The sequence below is a fragment of the Thunnus albacares genome, chromosome 17 (assembly GCF_914725855.1).
Source record: "Thunnus albacares chromosome 17, fThuAlb1.1, whole genome shotgun sequence".
NCBI lineage: Eukaryota > Metazoa > Chordata > Actinopteri > Scombriformes > Scombridae > Thunnus > Thunnus albacares.
Genome location: NC_058122.1, coordinates 11,124,627 through 11,142,803, shown reverse-complemented (window position 1 = coordinate 11,142,803; position 18,177 = coordinate 11,124,627). Strand labels below are relative to the sequence as shown.

The 18,177-nt window shown below is 38.8% G+C and overlaps 1 long non-coding RNA gene across 1 annotated transcript in view; it reads right to left on the bottom strand.

The window, feature by feature from the left end:
* Nucleotides 1-18,177, bottom strand: part of LOC122967064 — a 90,742-nt gene that overhangs the window by 18,891 nt on the left and 53,674 nt on the right. Inside the window, exon 2 of the long non-coding RNA XR_006398534.1 lies at nt 6,303-6,493. This is a non-coding gene — a long non-coding RNA (uncharacterized LOC122967064). The remainder of the gene's footprint in view (nt 1-6,302; nt 6,494-18,177) is intronic.

Here is an 18,177-nt window from a genome sequence, read left to right as displayed (position 1 = left end):
TGGCAAGTCAAATGCCACACTGATTCACTGGCGCTTTTCTGAAGTTTTCCAATAATGATATCACTGGGTAGAAGTTTTGCGGCTGTTTGTTCTGCCTCGGGCTGTATGTGATGCGCAGATAAAAGGTGATGGAGAGGCGTTCACTCAACCGCATCTCCGAAGATCAACAGTGCACAACCCACACACAGCTGTGCTGATGAGGAGAGCCCTTTACTAATAATACAACACTGTCCTCCCAATTTGAATGGACACAGCCCGGGGATAACAGAGAGAATAAGAGAGACGGGGAGAATCTATTAGTTCTCAGAGCATGAATGCTGTAAACTTGCATTAGAGTTTCTTTTTTTTTCTGCAACTCTTCCCACTTCTCTTGGGGAAACTTTTTTTTTTTCTCTGGATGGAAACATAAACTCATGAATAAACAGAAGGATGGTGCATGTGAATGTGAAAACACATGGCTCGAGCTAGTATAAATGGAGCTGCCTCTGCCACACAATGCTTTAACTGGATTTTGAACAGTCGTATCTGAACAGAAACAGTCTAACACCTCAGGAACTGGAGGTTCACTGTGAGAGATTTTTGGTTTTGTTCTTGTTGCAAGGACTGCAATGGTTCTCTACAGGTTTATTGATGACATTTAGTCAATTTTTAATGGATTCACTTGTATCAAATTTTGCTCACCGTGCACCATGGCATCATGTTGGATCAGCTCTCTCTGTGGTTTGTATCGATGTGTTCTGCCCACAAGGCCATTCCTTTATGCCTCTGCGTGGTAAGACTTGCACATTATTGGAAGCTTTCTAAAGCTGCTGGTGATTCAGAAAAATAAGGTTTTTTAAATTGTTAAATTTATGAACACAATTGTTGAGATGGTGTAAAGCAGCTGATAGAAACTGCTTGAAAAACTGCTACAATGGGGAGTCAACAGAGATTGTAGATAGATGATAGATTGAGAGGTTTTAGTACAGACACATGCATGTACAAGTAAAGTAGGGATGACTTTTGGTGCTTTCACAAAATATTTACACAGATGAGATTTTTGATAAATCATCACCAGTAATGTGGATATAATGACCAAGTGGGTAAAGGCAAATAGTAGAACAGCTAGAACAGTCTGATAACTTCAGAAAATCAAATAACTTTACTGTAATGCAGCTTTTAAAACCAGGAAAAGACAAAACTTATGCTATATCATGATATTACGATATCCAAAATCTAAGGCAATATCTAGTCTCATATAATGATATCGATATATTGCTCAGCCCTGATGAAAAAGCTAACTCACCTACCGTACACCACTGCTTTTCTTTCAAAAAATGATTAACATTGAGTTGAAGGGCTGCCCAATAACAAAGGCTGTTTCAGGCTTTGTGTTATTTGGTGCAAGTAAAGTGTAATTCCAGCACTGACAACAACAACAACTGTGTCAAGCCTATGTAGTCTGTCAGTGTGGAAGAGGAGACCTGTGAAGTCCAACCCTTAGTATTGATTTATGTGAAGATCTGGGTCAACAACATGCATCTAAGGGTGCCTTTCTTTGTGCCAGCGTTACTCACTGTTTCATTCAGAGACTCCACGTTTTCTTTTGAGTGCAACTCCAAGAAAAGTTTCCACAGATGCTCTTGAAGACAATCACATGAAAACACTGGGGTGCAGCACAAAGCTCAAAATGCAAGGTATAAAAACTTGTGTCATTTAAGACTAAGCTCTAGCCCAACAGTTCCAAACCTCAGGAATCCCAAAAGGGGTCATGAGACATACACAGAAGAAAAAAAAAGCACATTTTTTTCCTGAATATTCTCTAATGTTTGCTTTCTTCCTGTGAATTAGTAGACAAATTATTCAAATAAAACAAGAACAGATAATCTGTTCATGACTGAACTGGTCAGAGCTGGTAGACTCATGCAACAAGAGATGAAGGATTACAAGTAGACTTACCGTAGCTTTGTTTTAAGGGGTCACAAGATAAAAAGTTTTGAGACCACTGCTCTAGCCCAAAGAACAGACAGCTAAATTAGGGTAAGGATTATAGGCAAGGCAAGTTTATTTTTAAAGAGCCTTGCAAGAACAAGGCAAAGTGCTTTATATTAAATATATAAGGTTTTAAGAAAAGAAATTCAACGCGATATAAAAAGTAACATAAAAATAGGATTTAAAAAGAATAAAATAAAATAGAATGTAAATTAAGGTAAAATAGAATAAAACAGATTAAACAGGAGTATAAAAATTATAGTGCAGCTATATTGCAGTGTGAGATAATAAAAGAACTGAGAGTCGGGGCAGACCTCAAGTTGTCTGGGAGTTTGTTCCAGATGATACATAGTGCATAAAAAGTGAACTCTGCTTCCCCACGTTAAGTTTTGACTCTGGGGACAGAAAGCAGAGATGTCCCAGATGACCTGAGAGGTCTGGATGGTTCGTGACGTAGCAGCTGATCAGAAATGTATTTTGGCCTTAACCTGTAGATTATATCTAAAGGAGACAATAAAGACTGGATTTATTCTCTGTACAGAGCTATCTGTCTATTTAACCTCATTTTGAATCGAGGAGGACGAGTGAAAATGTCTTAGATGAACTTATAACATCACCTTTTTTGGGGAATGCACCGCCTGAAAAATATTAACTTTATTCTACAATATTTAATCCTAATTTCATACTGGGGTATATGGATGGCACATTATAGCATGGTAGACTTTGACAGTGGCTATCACAGTATATGACTGATATGTCTTGACCTGCATAATAAGGGCAGCATTGACAATCACTCACATGAGCATGAGTGCTGTTTTCTCTAATTAAGGGTATATACTTTGGGCCACTTTATGCCTTTCTTGAGCCTCCCTCTAATTAGAGATCGAGCATATGTTTCAAGGACACTTTGCTCAGTGCTGCCACGGCACAAGGTGTGTGGGAACATGCAGGATTTGACAGTCTGAAATCCACTTTGCAAAGTGAGGAAGGTGTTCTGTCTAATCTGAGAACGACCTTTACAGACAGAGGAAAGATAAAGGTCACAATTAAAAACCTAATAGACTCCATTATGCCACCTTAGCCTCTCTCCGTATCTCCATCACCCCACATGAGAGTGGGTGTAAATATAACTGTGAGCAATAACTGGCAATGAAACTCTGATTTTGCGACATCACTGATAATAACAGAACACTGAGAACAAATTGAGATGATAGAGAAGGGAGGCTCAAGGGAGGCTTTTTCACTTTGTCAGGGAAAGTGAAAAAATCCTGCAGGTGTCTTTTACAGTATGCCACAAATAAGCAATTTACTGTTGATCTAAAAGGAAACCCTACTTCCCCGTCTATTTGAAACAAGAGCAGAGAGCTCAGTGAAGCCCTCCTGATAGCCTCAAGTCAGCCAGGGTCAGATAAAGCAGCAGGAACAGAACACAAATCGATAGGTGGAGATAGGTCAGGAGTTACTGGGAACAAATAAAGTCAGGTTAGGTCAGAGCTGAGAGAAGTTCATCTAACAGTGCACACAGGGTGTCCCTTAAGCTACCAATTTCCTTTTTGCAGCTGTTAAAGATGGAATATTTTGATCTGCAAGCTTCACTTCACTTGAAAACTCTCTTGCTCTTCTAAAAAAAACATCTATTTTTGCCTCTTTAATCTTCCAAAATGATTGAGAGGCCATAAAGGAGAGATTTTGGTGTGTATTACCACTGTGCTGCTATTCAAATAATGTCACCATCAAACAAGACAGAAACATACAATGACGCCAGATCACTTTCGGGGTGTGAGATGAAAGCGATCACCAGCAGGTGTTTCTATCACAGATGCATCAGCTGCTGATATTAAAGAGTGGCCATTGTGCTCAGCGCAATTCAGTCTGCATTTCCTTCCATCGCACCGCTCTCTAATGTGGGAGGGTCACGACCACTCAGCCGGAGCTACGTCTCCCACCAGAGATCAGACAGACACAGCGGGCCGTGAACTGTGACCACACCTCCTTAAATAGCACACACAGATGCCTGCTCACACGGACGCGCAGTGAGTCACTAGGAAAGAGCTGATAATGCTGCTCACGGTAGTGGGGAGAAAAATGACTGTGTTGGTGATACTTTTTCAAAGTTTAACTTTTCTGGACCTCACGCATTCGTCTTACTCCTGCCAGCTTGTTTTATATCTGCGGCAAACATGATTCATCAAAAATTAAACCTTTATGGGCGGACAACCCACAATAGGCAATGCTGATATAATATTGTTCATTCTTACTCTTAAAATAATAATCTTTCCAGAAGTTGTACTTCTAATATTTATCATTTAAAAAGTTATCTCTGCTCTTTCTATATTAATCTCAGACTTACTCTTATACTTAGCCCTGATGATGGTCCCTATCTATTTCCTGAGATTACATAAGTATACTGTGTGTGACAGCACTATGAGACAGGTTTGTCTTATAAAGGTTTGAGTGCTCCCTCTGTGTTTTCTAATTCAGAAGGATTTAGCTGTTTTAGGAGCTTTGCCTGTCAAATAATATGATTTCTGAGGATGGAATAATTTGTATTTTTGAGAGAGTTCAGGTAAATATTTTAATAAAAAGTGTAACTTTGGAGTGTTCAAATTAATCCTGCATACATAAACACATATCACCAATTGGTAAAGTGTGGTGTGTTTTATATCATTAGTTGCACAATTCAGCAAACCAGCAATCAGTGGGAAAGTCCATGACACAGCTCCATCACTTAGAAACAACAGCTGTTTACTACACATGGATCCACTGGGCTATGACAAAACACAGAGATTAAGGCTATGCATGCTACTGATGGTACACTAAGTGGTGTTGTGTTCATTTTGCTGCAACACTGCCCCTTGACCATCTCACGCCAGCGATCACACGCTTCAGTTACTCCCACGTGCCGACATACATGGTCACACTCGACTGTGCTGTTCACTGTACACGCTCACATGCGCTCACACTGCTGGGTGGCCGGTGCCAGCTCACCCCTCTGACAATATTGAAGCTTCAGTGAGGTGAGACACTGGTCAGTTTGACTTTGCAGATATTGTGCAGTATTGCATTTTGAATCCCTGGCAGGCGGTTTGCTTTGATCGATGCACAAAGGCTTGTAAGAAGCAGAGTAGAACTGGCACCTGTGAGGCACATTGAGTTTGAATTGACAGCTGCTGAGCTCTGAGGTGTGTCTCTAGTGTAGGCAGGCGGCTGAGCCTCAGAGACCTTTTATATTCCTGCACAATGTTGAAATACTGGAGTTCGATAGACAGCCTGCCTTTAATAAAGCTAAGGTGACATCAGTAGACTATAGTGGAGTAGAGAAAGATATATCAAATTAGCCTTACTGAGGGTAAGGCAATAAAACCAGTTTTTACAATAGCTAACATATTGGATAAGTAGAAAAGAAGCCTACTGTATTCTCCCATTTCACACTTAAAGCCTGAATTATGTAAACTCTCTGTACTGAGTGCCAGAGTATGTCAGAAATCATTACTGTCCTAGTTATCAAATGCCTTGTAACAGGAAGACATTTGACAACAAGATCCTTTGGGTATGCTGATATTCCAAAATGGCGAAGTACATTTTTAAAAACATAAAGGAGTAAGGAGGATCCACTTTACAGGGGATGCTGTGATGCCTGGTCTTCAACTATTCCAAAAGCATCCTGAATGCAGAACGAACAGGGCTTTTAAAGAGTAAATATAGAGGCACTGTTTTATGTGCATGTAGAGTACCCACAGGCCGTTTGTGAAGATGTACTACTGCAGAATATGGCAATGCCCTGTCTTCTGGGAGAATACAGCTTTTAGCATTCGCCTAAGCACAAACATCCAAGAACTTTCAATGATGAAACTCCACTTGTGTAGCTACAAACTGACAGCAAGCGTCTCTCTGAACTCCTGATGTAATTGAAGTTCCTGTTGAGCAAATGTACAAAGCAATCCTAAAATAACATAGGCTAAGAAGGCAGCATACTGATGGAATCTAATTCCTGTGTTTACATGGTCTCATTGCTGCAGCAAATTATGCTTACAGTGGAAAAGTGAATGAACGTCTACAAGCAGAAACATCAAGCCGCTGAACAATGCTTGACCCAAGTTGATTGAACAGGGGGTGGAAAAGAGAAACTGAGAGGTGGAAGCTGGCAGAGGCACAAAGACATAAATTGACTGAGTGAAGGAAGTAAGGCAGGAGGGAGTGAAGGTAAGGGAAAGAGAGGAGTGGTAAATAATTGAGAGTGTACAGCATTGAGAGAGCTCTGACTGACCTAGTGCAATATTTTGCTCATTTCCTACTGACCACAAGGGTCCAAGAAATCACTGAAACATTACCTTTAACTTGGACATATGCTGGTTCCCCCGGCAGCCAGAATCGATAGCCACTGATCGTCCTCCTTGCTTAGCTGTTAAGGCCATTACCACTGTTGTCTCCATCGATCACTAGAATACTGTGTATGTCCTGGTCCCAGCTGACGATAGATGTCCTTCACCTTCTCTCTGTCCCTCACCCATCTCTGGAAGAACTAGGACACACAGCAGACAACAGAGGTCAATAACAATTAAGTCAAGGAGGAGTCATTCGGAAACGTCACATCAACCTTATCTCCTGAAAATAAACTTCATATGACCTATTAGGTTCTTGTTTCATTCCAATCTACATGAATTGCATGATGACAAGTGACTTTTTGGATTACCAAAAAAATTCTAAAACATTGCTGACCTTTGGTTACCAAAAATGTAAAATTCTTGTTCCAGGAAGCAAAGACTTTGTCAGCAGCCATGATGGCAGCTCTGCACTACTCTGTAAGCACAGCAGTGCTTTGAGCTTAATACTAACATCCTCAACTTAGTTCAGCATGCTAATAACATGAAGACAAAGTACAGCTGAAGCTGATGGGCATGTAATTAGTTTTGAAGGTTTTTGTTCAGCAAAAGTGATGAGCAAATAAACATTTTGACCTAATGACGGAGCTATATGGAAAGTGACTTATTACAATTCATATTGATAATTCATCCAACTATTCATCCAATAGTTGTTAAGACATTAAATTGAAAACCGGAGTCAATTTTCATGGCAGTGCTTGAGGAAAAGTCAGGGGATCACCAGTGTACGTGGGATTCAACCTCTGGGGATCATGAAGGTTTGTATAAAATTTCATGGTAATCCATATAATACTTGTTGAGATATTTCAGTTTGGACCAAAGCTGCTGGCTAAAAATGTTTCCTCATTCTGTTCATAAAAAAATATCACAGTCCTTGTATTGTGTGTATGCTACTGCTTATATGTTAATTATTTTGTATTATCCCAATCAGTTTGTTTGAATTCTCTATTTACATAATAGGTATAAGAGAATATAAAAGTTAAAGAAACATGACAATCAATTCAAAGGCTCTATTCACTGAAAAGTGTAAACTGCATATTAATTCAGCTTGTTCTACTTGAACATTTTTCGCTTCAGAGCTCAGGAGCATCTAAACGAATTCACTGTACATTAATCAGTTATTTACAATTGACTGCTGAAATAAAACATTTAAAGACATCACTGATGTGATAGGATAAGAAAGCTGAAGAAAAAGCCTGACTGCGCCTACTCTCATGCTTATGACACAGTACACAGAAGAGCGTGGCAACACAGTCCTTTCTCCACAAGTGAGTACATCTATCCATTAACCAACTGTTGTCAGAAAGTTTCAAGCTTCAAGAGCTGCAGTCAGAATCTGATCGGAGTACTTTACCAGACAACATATCCTCCTACAGATTTAGATTTTTAAAACTGCGTTCAAACTTTTCACTTGCTCATAGACAGATCTCGCTGAGGTTAGTGAGAAAAGAAAGCTTGTGTGAAAAGTTCAGGCTTGTGAGAACAGTGGGCTTTATGCTGGGATTGATTTTAAAGTAGGTAGAAGGTTCTGGATCCAGTGCTTCTGAAAAGTCTCCACTGGTGTCACGAATCTGTAGTTACCTCACTGTTATTTATATTTCAGAAGTGAACACCTTCTAACGTTTTGCTTGAAAAAAGCTTACATTTCTTAAACTATTAGTTATGATAAACCATTTAATAACACAAACGTGTACATTTCGGGTTGTAAGTTGACTGTAATAATAAAGATTTAGGTTGTTCTGCATTACAGAATGCATGACAGGTTGTGCTTCAATTCCAGTAATGAAGAATTACACTGCAATATGATTCATTTTTGTTACAGTAATGGAATTACATAACCACTGAATTTCACTATGTACTTTCTGCCAAAGCCTAATTGAGGATTCAGTAAAGCACGTCATTGTAGACATGATCCAAGCAATATTTGCTAATAAAACAAACACCATCATCATCATATTAAATACAGTATGTTGTTCAGGTAAACCCTGCATTGATATAGAGGCCTTGTACAAATACTACCATAATCCTTCCTGCCAAAACCAATACCCAGACACACAGCATTACACCGTGTGAAAACCTGTTTGCAAATTTCTTAAGACAATGATTTATGAGGCTAAAACAATGAGAATTAATCCATTGTTTACTATTGTTTGAAGTTAACATATTGGTGCATAAAGCTAAAAAGACATGAATAATGAGCAAAGAGAGAGCAAAATTGTAATGTTAATAAACTAGTCAATGCATAGAGGATGAAGGCTTTCACTGCCATCCGTCATAGAAAATAGAATTAAAATTTAAAAAAAGAGAAAAGAAAATCAAATGTGTCACTGAAATTATATCTATGATTTCCGTCTGGAAGTGTTTTATTTTCCAGCAGTTCTTGTTATTTTTCAAGTGCTGTTATTAGGGCAAAAGCTATTTGAGAGTCTAACATACTGTAGGAGCTTCACTTGCAGAGATGAAGTAAATTACAAATTCGAGCCATGATGGTTATGCAGGGCAGAATCCGGCATCAGCACTATCAGCAGGTATGTGCCCCGTTAGGACACATTATATAACAAACACTAAGTCAACTCCCCGCAGAGCATTCCTCTCCTCCTTCCTCTGAGGGTCAGGAGATGTTAGCAGCCTGCAACATCAGCCACAGACATAAAACTAAAAACCACCCAGGGAAACACATACACACACACAGCAGAGCGGTGGGTAAGGTGTACTCAACCACCTCTGAAATCACTTCCCACGTGAAAGGTATTTGCTCAGAGGGAAGAGGATTGTTTGTGAGAAATGGGGAAGCTGTGAGAATGTGTGACGCACGATTGATTGTGGTTTGAATAGATGCTCTCGTCTCAGTAAGCAGCATTTCCCCCACTGCTTGAATCTGCCTGGCTGATGATGCATCAAAGCTAGCGCACATTGATTATATTAAATGCTGGCATGTCGTCTTGTTGTGGAAAGTACTGTGTGATAATAGAGAACTCAGGGACAACTTTATGTGCAGATGAAATAAAATGAGGCCTCAGCAATCTTGAAAAGTTGCAGTCTTTAGTATGAAATTCCCTCTTAGCTGCACAGTGTCTGCATGCTGATCAGCGAAGGAGTTCTGGTAATACAAACAGGAAATTTCAAACTAAAAATACTGCAATGTTGGAAGATATCCACTTAATTTGTCTAACACAGACTGCTGAAGTCTCATGCTGACTTCAGAAAAACTTTTTCAATAGAATGAGGTCTGTGTATTTTTTCCCCAAACACTTACATCAGAGGTCCAATAGGAAGGGATCTCTAAATGGCCAAAATGAATAGAAGAAATGATGACACCAAGCAAAGCTTGTTCCAATATTCATTTAGGCACCTGACTATTGTTTCAGGACAGACTCTTCTAGTTTTTGATCTCATATGGTAACGAGACTAAGAGAGTCTACAGTTATACTAGCAAATAAGTGAGCCTGTATTCAGGCACAGCATTCTTTTAAGTTAAATGCTAACATCAGCATGCTAACATGCTGTTAACATGTAATAGGTATAATGTTTACCATGTTAACATTTTAGTTTGGCATTTGCGACAGTATTTAGTAGTAAACACAAAGTACAGCCATGGCTGATGGGAATGTCATTAGTTTTGCAGTTTTTGATCATAAACCAAAGAATTGGACACAACCCAATGTTGGCACTAGATGAAAAGTTAATGGATCACCAAAAATATTATGAATATTATTTGGTGTGTACCAAATTTTAGGACAATCTATTTAATAATTGCCAAGAAATTTATTCAAAACCACAAATGTCAATTAACCTCATGGCGCTAGAGGAAATGTCAGTGGTTTACCAAAGTCATTAGGATTAATTATCTGGGGACCGTGAATGTCAAAGTCTTGTGCCAATCCATCCAATAATTGTTGAAATATTTCAATCTGGACTATATCAGTGGACTGACTGACTCACCAATGTTGACATCCTGAGAACCACCTTAATACAATAAAAATAATAAAATACACAACAGAGTGGCACTAGTGGTTCAGACTTCAGACTTGATGAAGTTCAACCGGTTTAATGTTGTGAATCATTAACTAAGATGCTTTAATATTTAGTCCAGGCCCACATTCATTCACAAAGCACAAAGATAAACTGAGACATTTTGTAAGGCCTGAGGAGACTTGAAACTAGTACATGGACAGCGTTTTGAAGAAATGGACTTTGTGGGTTTCGGAAAAACAGAATATTTGATGGGAAGTAAGTGGAAAGGTGGAAGCATAGACTCATCTGTTGACATCTTTCCTCATCACCTATTTAAAGACAATGAATAGAGAAAAAGAAAGAGAGGGAGAGAGAGAGAGAGGGATAGAGACAGAGAGAGAGAGAGACAGAGAGAGAGAGAGAGAAAGGGCAAATTAAATATTAAACAAAAAAGGAGGTCTATTTTTAGAAGCAAGTGGTGGTGGTTGGGGGGGGGGGATGTGCTTCAGTTGTATTATTGATGTTGCTGTGCAAGTGGGGGCTCTCCGGTTCTCGCCTGAGAGAAGCCTGGCAGAAGTGTGTGTGTGTGTGTGTGTGTGTGTGTGTGTGTGTGTGGTGACAGTGGTTTTCTGTGGGGAGTGGTCGTTGCTTTAACAAGACTAAATGGAGCAATAAAAGAGAATTAAATACTTTTAAGTAGGAAAATAGTACAATATCGCATTTAAATCTGTGCAGAGAGACCACAAAACAGTGAGAGCATAAAGGAGAGAGGTTGCAAAGTAGAAAAAAAAAAAAAAAGGATATTGCTGCAGTTGTCTGAGCTCTGTTTCCAACAGAGAGCGCCGGTGCACAGAAATATTTGCCTGCACTTTTTGACACAATTTTATTATTCCACACAGATGCGAGGCTGTCTCTTCTCTGGCAGAGGTTTGGAGAGGGAGCCTTCATGTGGAGGCACAGATCCTGCTGTCTTTTCAACACACACACACATACACATCTGCGTAAGCCTGCTGGGTTACAGGGTTCACAGAGCAAAGATGTGGGAGAGGCTGCGGAGCACTGATTTATGCATCGTCTTGGGACATGCAGCATTTATTAACAGGTTGGTGATCAACCTCGTCCATGAGCATTAAGGCATGATTCATTTAATTCCTGACCTTTACAGGTTTTAAAGTTTGTCTCAACAACAACATCACTTTCTCTCCCACAGCTGTTACAGGGACAGCAGCCTGTATTCTGCCATGTCTTCTGAATTGTGTGTCTCCCTGTTGCTTTATGGAGCATCAGAAGTGTCAGTGTGAGTGAAACTTTTAGTTGTGATATCTTCAGCTTAACTATTCTAGAGTCAAGAAAGACAGTTCATATCTATACCATATCTTTTCTGACTTGCTCTGCGCATCTGTATCAGTTCCCCCCTCCGGAAAGAGTGAAAGACATGGAGAGAGGAAGCGACCTTGATGTACTGGAAAATCAATACATCTTTACTTGCATGGCTTCCTCGCCCATATTACATCACAGTTACATCTTTGCGCTTATACCGTAATTCTGTTCAAGGCCAGACAGTATCATCCATGGCGTGCCTGCTGGACACCGCATGCAGCTGGAAGCCTTTAATGCTCACAATACTTATGAATATGGATTGATGAGGAATAATCAAATGCAGCCCGGTGTCAGCTGACCCGATCTGACCTGAACAAGGACACAAAGAGGATCTGATGGCTTTGGATAATCTGAATCTTTGATGATTAAAGCAACTACATGAAGTTGTCCGCCTGGCTGAGCAGATCCAACTTTGATCACAGACCAATAATAGATGAGCTGCAAGGAAAAAGGAAATACTGTTACCACTGATCTATACAGTCTGACAATAAAACATTTTAAAAATAGAGGTTTCTCCTGGATGTTTCAGTACGTGACTGTGTGCATGTGGCTGTTCCTTCATAGCGTGCAGGCATCTTCAAGCCAGCCTTTTTTCCACCACACTGAAAAATATGCGGGCTATTTTTGTACCAACTCAACCTGTTATCCATAGATAATACATGGAAGGTTCAGCATAGAACATTTAAATCCTTCAGACAATGTTCTGCCATCAGCAGAAAACATTTGTCTTCATCTGGTATTTAACGGTGCCCTGTGGAGTTTTCATTCAGTGTTTCTCACCGAGAGACACCTGTAAAGCACTTATACAAACAGATTCATTTGTAAGAGGCACATCTGAATGATTTAAGACAATTTGTGACATTCATCAATTTTATCTACTTGGAATTTTCTTAAGCACAAACGAAATTTACAAGTGGTCCAGACCTGTGATATGAGTCATAAGCAGTCTTTCTTCACAAGGGGAGAAACACTTGTTTGACTTTAAATTATTATGTCTGTCGATGTTCAACTGGTTTAAATATGATAAATGGTAAATGGTAAATGGACTGCACTTATATAGCGCCTTTCTAGTCTTCCGATCACTCAAAGTGCTTTTACACTACAAGCCTTATTCACCCATTCACACACACATTCATGCAAGGCATAGACTATTTCAGCGCTGATTTCTCTGACAGCAGCAATTGAAGCTGCACAGTGTGAAATTCTTGTTTTTACTCTTTGGGAACATTTTTTGTGAATGAAACTTGCCCACAAACGGAGTGGAACAAGCAGCCTTGGATAGCAATTCAAAGGATGATGATTATGCAGATGATCAGATCTTACACCTAATGAACAGGTGGCGCTCATCAGGGTAAAATAAGCGATTTATTACAAGTTCAGGCAGTAAAGAGAGTTTGTTTAATCTGAATTGGAACACTCGTACGAGTAAACCTCACAAAAAAGAGAAAAACAGTAAGAGTTTTAGGATAAGAATATAAAAATATTCTTGTAAGCACATTGTAAGTATCCATGAGGTCTAACAAACATGTTGCATGAATTTCATTCTTCATAAACATTTTTAAAGCTGATTTACAAAGACATTAAATCCTGAATTGTTCAGATGTGAATCGCACCACCCATGTGCTTGTGAATGGAAGTTCTCGTGTGCTTGCACGATACAAACCCAATGGAGACACCTCAGAAAAACATTGCTGCATCGTGCTACTAGTAGTCAAAAACTCCACAGGGTACCTTTAAAGGTGTCCTGTCCTGTGTTTTCTTTTAGACAAACAGACAACAAACAAAGTGTTTGTCACCAAAACAGATAAAAACGAGTGTTATCTGTTACACTGTGCACAATTATTAGGCAAGTTGTATTTTTGAGGATTAATTTTATTATTGAACAACTACAGTGCTCTCGGTCAATCCAAAATGTTAATAAACCCTCAAACCTGAATATTTAAGAAAATAAAAGTGAGGTTTTGGCTTTCTTAGGAGAATATCTATGTGTGCACAATTATCGGGCAACTATTAGTGTGCAGAATTATTATGCAACTAAATGAAAAACAAAAATTGTCCCATCTCACTTGTTTATTTTCATCTGTTAAAGTGAGAATAATAAACAAACAACTCAAAATTTACAAGCAAACATTTCTGACATTTCAACAAAAAAAAAAATCAGTGACTAATATAGCCACCTTGCCCAAAATCTTAGCAATTTCACAAGTGCTGCATCCCTCTGAAAGACTTTTTACAATTTTTGACTTTTCAGAGTCAGTTAAATCTCTTTTTTGGCCCATTTTGCCTGAGGAAAAGAAGCTGCCTAATAATTATGCACACCTTGTTATAGAGTGTTGATCTCCTCAGGCCACACCCTCCCTCATTACACAAATACACATCACCTGATATGCTTAAATCCAATAAGCATTCAAGTTTATACAGCTTGGAGTTGGAAAATATGCATAAAAATGATGATATGGACAAAATACTCACTTGCCTAATAATTGTGTGCACGGTGTATATCTGACGCTTAAAGGTTCCCCCTTAAAGGTGTCCTTCCTCATAAATCATTTTCATTGGAAGAATTTAAAACCTACATTGTTTACATACATATTTGCTTGTGTGCAGTTTTCTTTACTGCCTTTGTAGGCACATTGCTGTGCTTTTTTTTTGCACATTACTATTACCAACTGTTGATAAAATGTGCCTGCATGCTTGTACATTGCTCTATAGCACAACATTTAAAAAATCCACAGGGTACCTTTAATTGAGACTGTTCTGGATAGATTACACAACAGTGTCACAAAGAACTGCAAAAGGACAAATTAGCAGATTTTAAAAATGTACTTGAAACAACTCTAGTTATCTTAAAGGCAGAAAATTGTCAGAAACAGACAGCAGCAGCATTTCACTGCATCTTTAAGTCTTCTTTGTAAGTCTGTAATTTCTGTTGATCAGTAAAACAGGCAGGGATCTTCTATCTTCTAACACAGTGTGGGTGGTTTGAATCTTAATAAGTTACTAAGGCATAACTTTTTCTTCAGCAACCTTAACTTTTTTTCTCTCTCTCTCTCTTGCCAGGCGTGATCCAGCATGATGTCTTCAGTCTCTCCTGCAGAGAGAAGGTGCCAGACAGAGGCCTTGAGCAAGTCAGTCACTTTCCTTTTGTGTTGTTCAGCAAGAGTACATTCCTTCATTAGACTGCAACTCTTGACAGCACTTCATGCTTCCACAGCTTCTCTGAAAGCTGAGCGGTGCACAAGCACCACCTACACGCTGCTCATGCCTCACTGGCAGCTCAGTGCCATGGACACATACTTCAAACATTTAGAATAAACATATTTCCTTATACCACATAGTAACACCAAGGCCTGGCAAATAATTCTGCATTTACAAAACAAAGAAATTAAATTTAAAAAAAAGTGACCTGTGAATCAGACAATGGAGGCTTGAATTGTGTGGCATGAATTCACATTTACATTACAATATGCACATTATGCTGAACCTTCACGTACATCTGTCACTTTGTATGCAAGACAGAAAACCAACTGGATTATCAGGATATAAAAGGAAACACTATAAATCATGTACATACAGTATGGTGGAAAGGCTGTATTCACTTGGATTTAGGGTGTGTTTGATATTAACAAAGAGTTTTGCTGGTCTATTTTGTGAAATTGTTCAACATAAAAATCATTGCACAGTCTGTAATTGGAAGAGTGTTTTCCTGTATGAAAGCAGCAAGAAAAATTTGATTTAAAGAAACGAATGTACAGTAAACAACACAGTGTAGAATCTGCAGCCAGCCTTCAACAGTGCTGAAGGAATCTGAGCCGAGATTGAAATCCAATTCACAAGGCCGTTTGTGATGTGAACCTGGGAATCTTTGATGCCTGATTCATAATGTAACATTCCCTCAGGTACTGAAAGACTACTGTGCTGCATTCATCCCAAAACAACAGTCAGATACAATAGCAATGGCAATGAGAAGACAAAGAGAAATCAATGTGATGTAGAAACCGGGTTCTTGTACTTACTGATGGATGATAAAAATGTTGACTGTTTCTCTCTTTCTAGGGGCTTATAAAAATGATATCTACGGCAGGAAGTGAAAACAATGAAAACATCCTTATGGAAAAGGATTTGGGGCTGAAGTAATCTCATAACTGAAATGCTGTGACATTAGATTAGAAATCCAACTAGCAGCATTGGTCAGTTTTGAATGTGGTCCAACAATCAGCACTTTTATCTGTGGGGTTGAGACTAACCAACAGAGGGCTGTGACTTATGTGTTTAGAATTTAGGCAAAAATGGTACACAAATGATCTACTATACTCAAAGCCCCAAAATTATGACGACATATGCCTTGGCAAAGAGGAACACCGTTGTCTCTAGCAGAGGCTGTTCATCTGCAAAATCATTAACATATACAGAAAGCCATTTAACCCACTTTTTGAGGCAGTGTTTTTTCAATGTTCCTATCATGTGTTTAATTTAATATTGCAGTTCAAAGTTGGAGAAATTGCGAGAGAAAAAAATGGTCAAAATCGAGGCAGTAGTATGGGTCAAGCTCCAAAAAACACTGGATGATACATTTCCCACAATATAACTCATATAATATAACCCCCTTGCCTGGTAAAGCGCCCACGTTTCAATCCTTACGCCTTCAGTTTATGACACAGGCCACAAGCCCTAGCTGACATAACCCTAGTGACATCACTATGACAACATCAAGGTTATATTTCACACTTTAGAAAGCTCGCCAGAGCCACAGAGGATAATAAACAACTGTTCCCACAGACAATGTGGTAGTCTCCATAAAGATTAAATTGATCTTCATGTATAAAATTGTTGAAGCGCCCTTTAATTTGATTAGTGTTATGGTTATCAGTATCAGTCAAAAGTTTGGACACACTTTCTCATTCAAAGGAATAGGAAAGTGTACTCTGTGTCCTCTGTATATGTCTGCACTCTGGATTCAAAAGAAGAAAAGAATTATTAATAAGATGTGACGAAAGCCAACACACAATATCTGCTACTATTACAGGTTGAAAGGAACATTTTTTTCTTCTTTTTTATGATACTGAAATTAATCTTAAAAAAAAAAATCCAATTCAGACATTCTCATAAAAGATTAACTATGGTTGAGGTAGCAGAGTAAAGACCACTGAAGGGAAGTTACATTTACAAAGAAGCAAACACACAGTCAGCGTAAACAGAGTGAGAAAAGTATTAAAGTCATAAAAACTGATAAAATCCAGACATGCACAAGAGAGCCAAGGAAAGTATGAGTGCACAGCAAGACGCAGGTTTGCTTAGTCACACAAAAATAGTGCCGTAGATCATAAAACTTTCCATGAATATGTGAGTGTTTGGCAGTTTGCATACATGTGACAGCAGATTAGATCAAAGGAATTAAATGATGAATGGGTGAGTAGTAAAAGAATCCCACTGCCCATGCACAACAGTAAATTTAGAGAGTCTGTATCCAATCATCACATACTCTGGGCAATGGTATATGCACATGGTTATATATTTCCTCATCTTCAGCGGTGGAAGGAGAACACTGTCACATCAGCACAGAAAATGATCCCAGTGTCAGATGATGCATTGTATCAATTTCAGATGGTCGCTCAGCTCATGCAGAAGGAAAAATAATTAAATCACAACCTTTAATAAAACATAAGGAAAGCAATCATACAGTATGTGAAACTCCATCTGCAGACCATCAGGGAAATAACTCACAAAAAAAGGAGAAGTGATGAGAAATTATAAGTAAAAATGTATTTGTCTTAATTAGGCTCTCTGGGCTATTTTGTTTTACACTATGCTGGTAACTGATTGACATTTTCTTCGCTCTAACTGGCCACTGCATACAGTACAGTGACCCCAAGATGGCAGCTGTTTTCCTCCTCTGGAATGGCAAGGATGACTTGTTAGACAAAAAGGCAGCTTAATTAGGCTTTCTGTTCATAGACATGATGAAATACCTTCCAGTATTTATCAGAGACTGTTCCACAGTGGTCACATTGAAATTAAAAACACCAGTTGTTGGTGACCTTTAGCTTCACAGGCATACTGCAAATATTTTTACACCATAGGTGTTTGGCTTATTCTCTAATGGGTGCAATTTATTCAGCTGAGTTTCAGTGTTTAATGCCACTTGGACACGTCACAGTGACTGCTGCAAAGCGAAAACATCCTAAAACTGCATCTTTAACTGCACAACTATCCTTGTTTTCAACTTGAACATTAATAATTTGTTTTCTGTAGTTTTTATGTTAAGCTATGTGAAAAAACTGACACCGGCTACATATGAAATCGGTCTACAGAGCAGAAGATATTGCACTGGGAAATAGTTGCAGCTGCTGGATACTTTTCATTTATTTTCTATCACGATGGGTTTCTTATAAAAATGTCAACTTCAACTAGAACTGGTTGTTAATTTTTTTGATTGTGGTGCCAACATGATACCTTAGTTTCAGTACCAAAACAATACTTTTTTCAATAG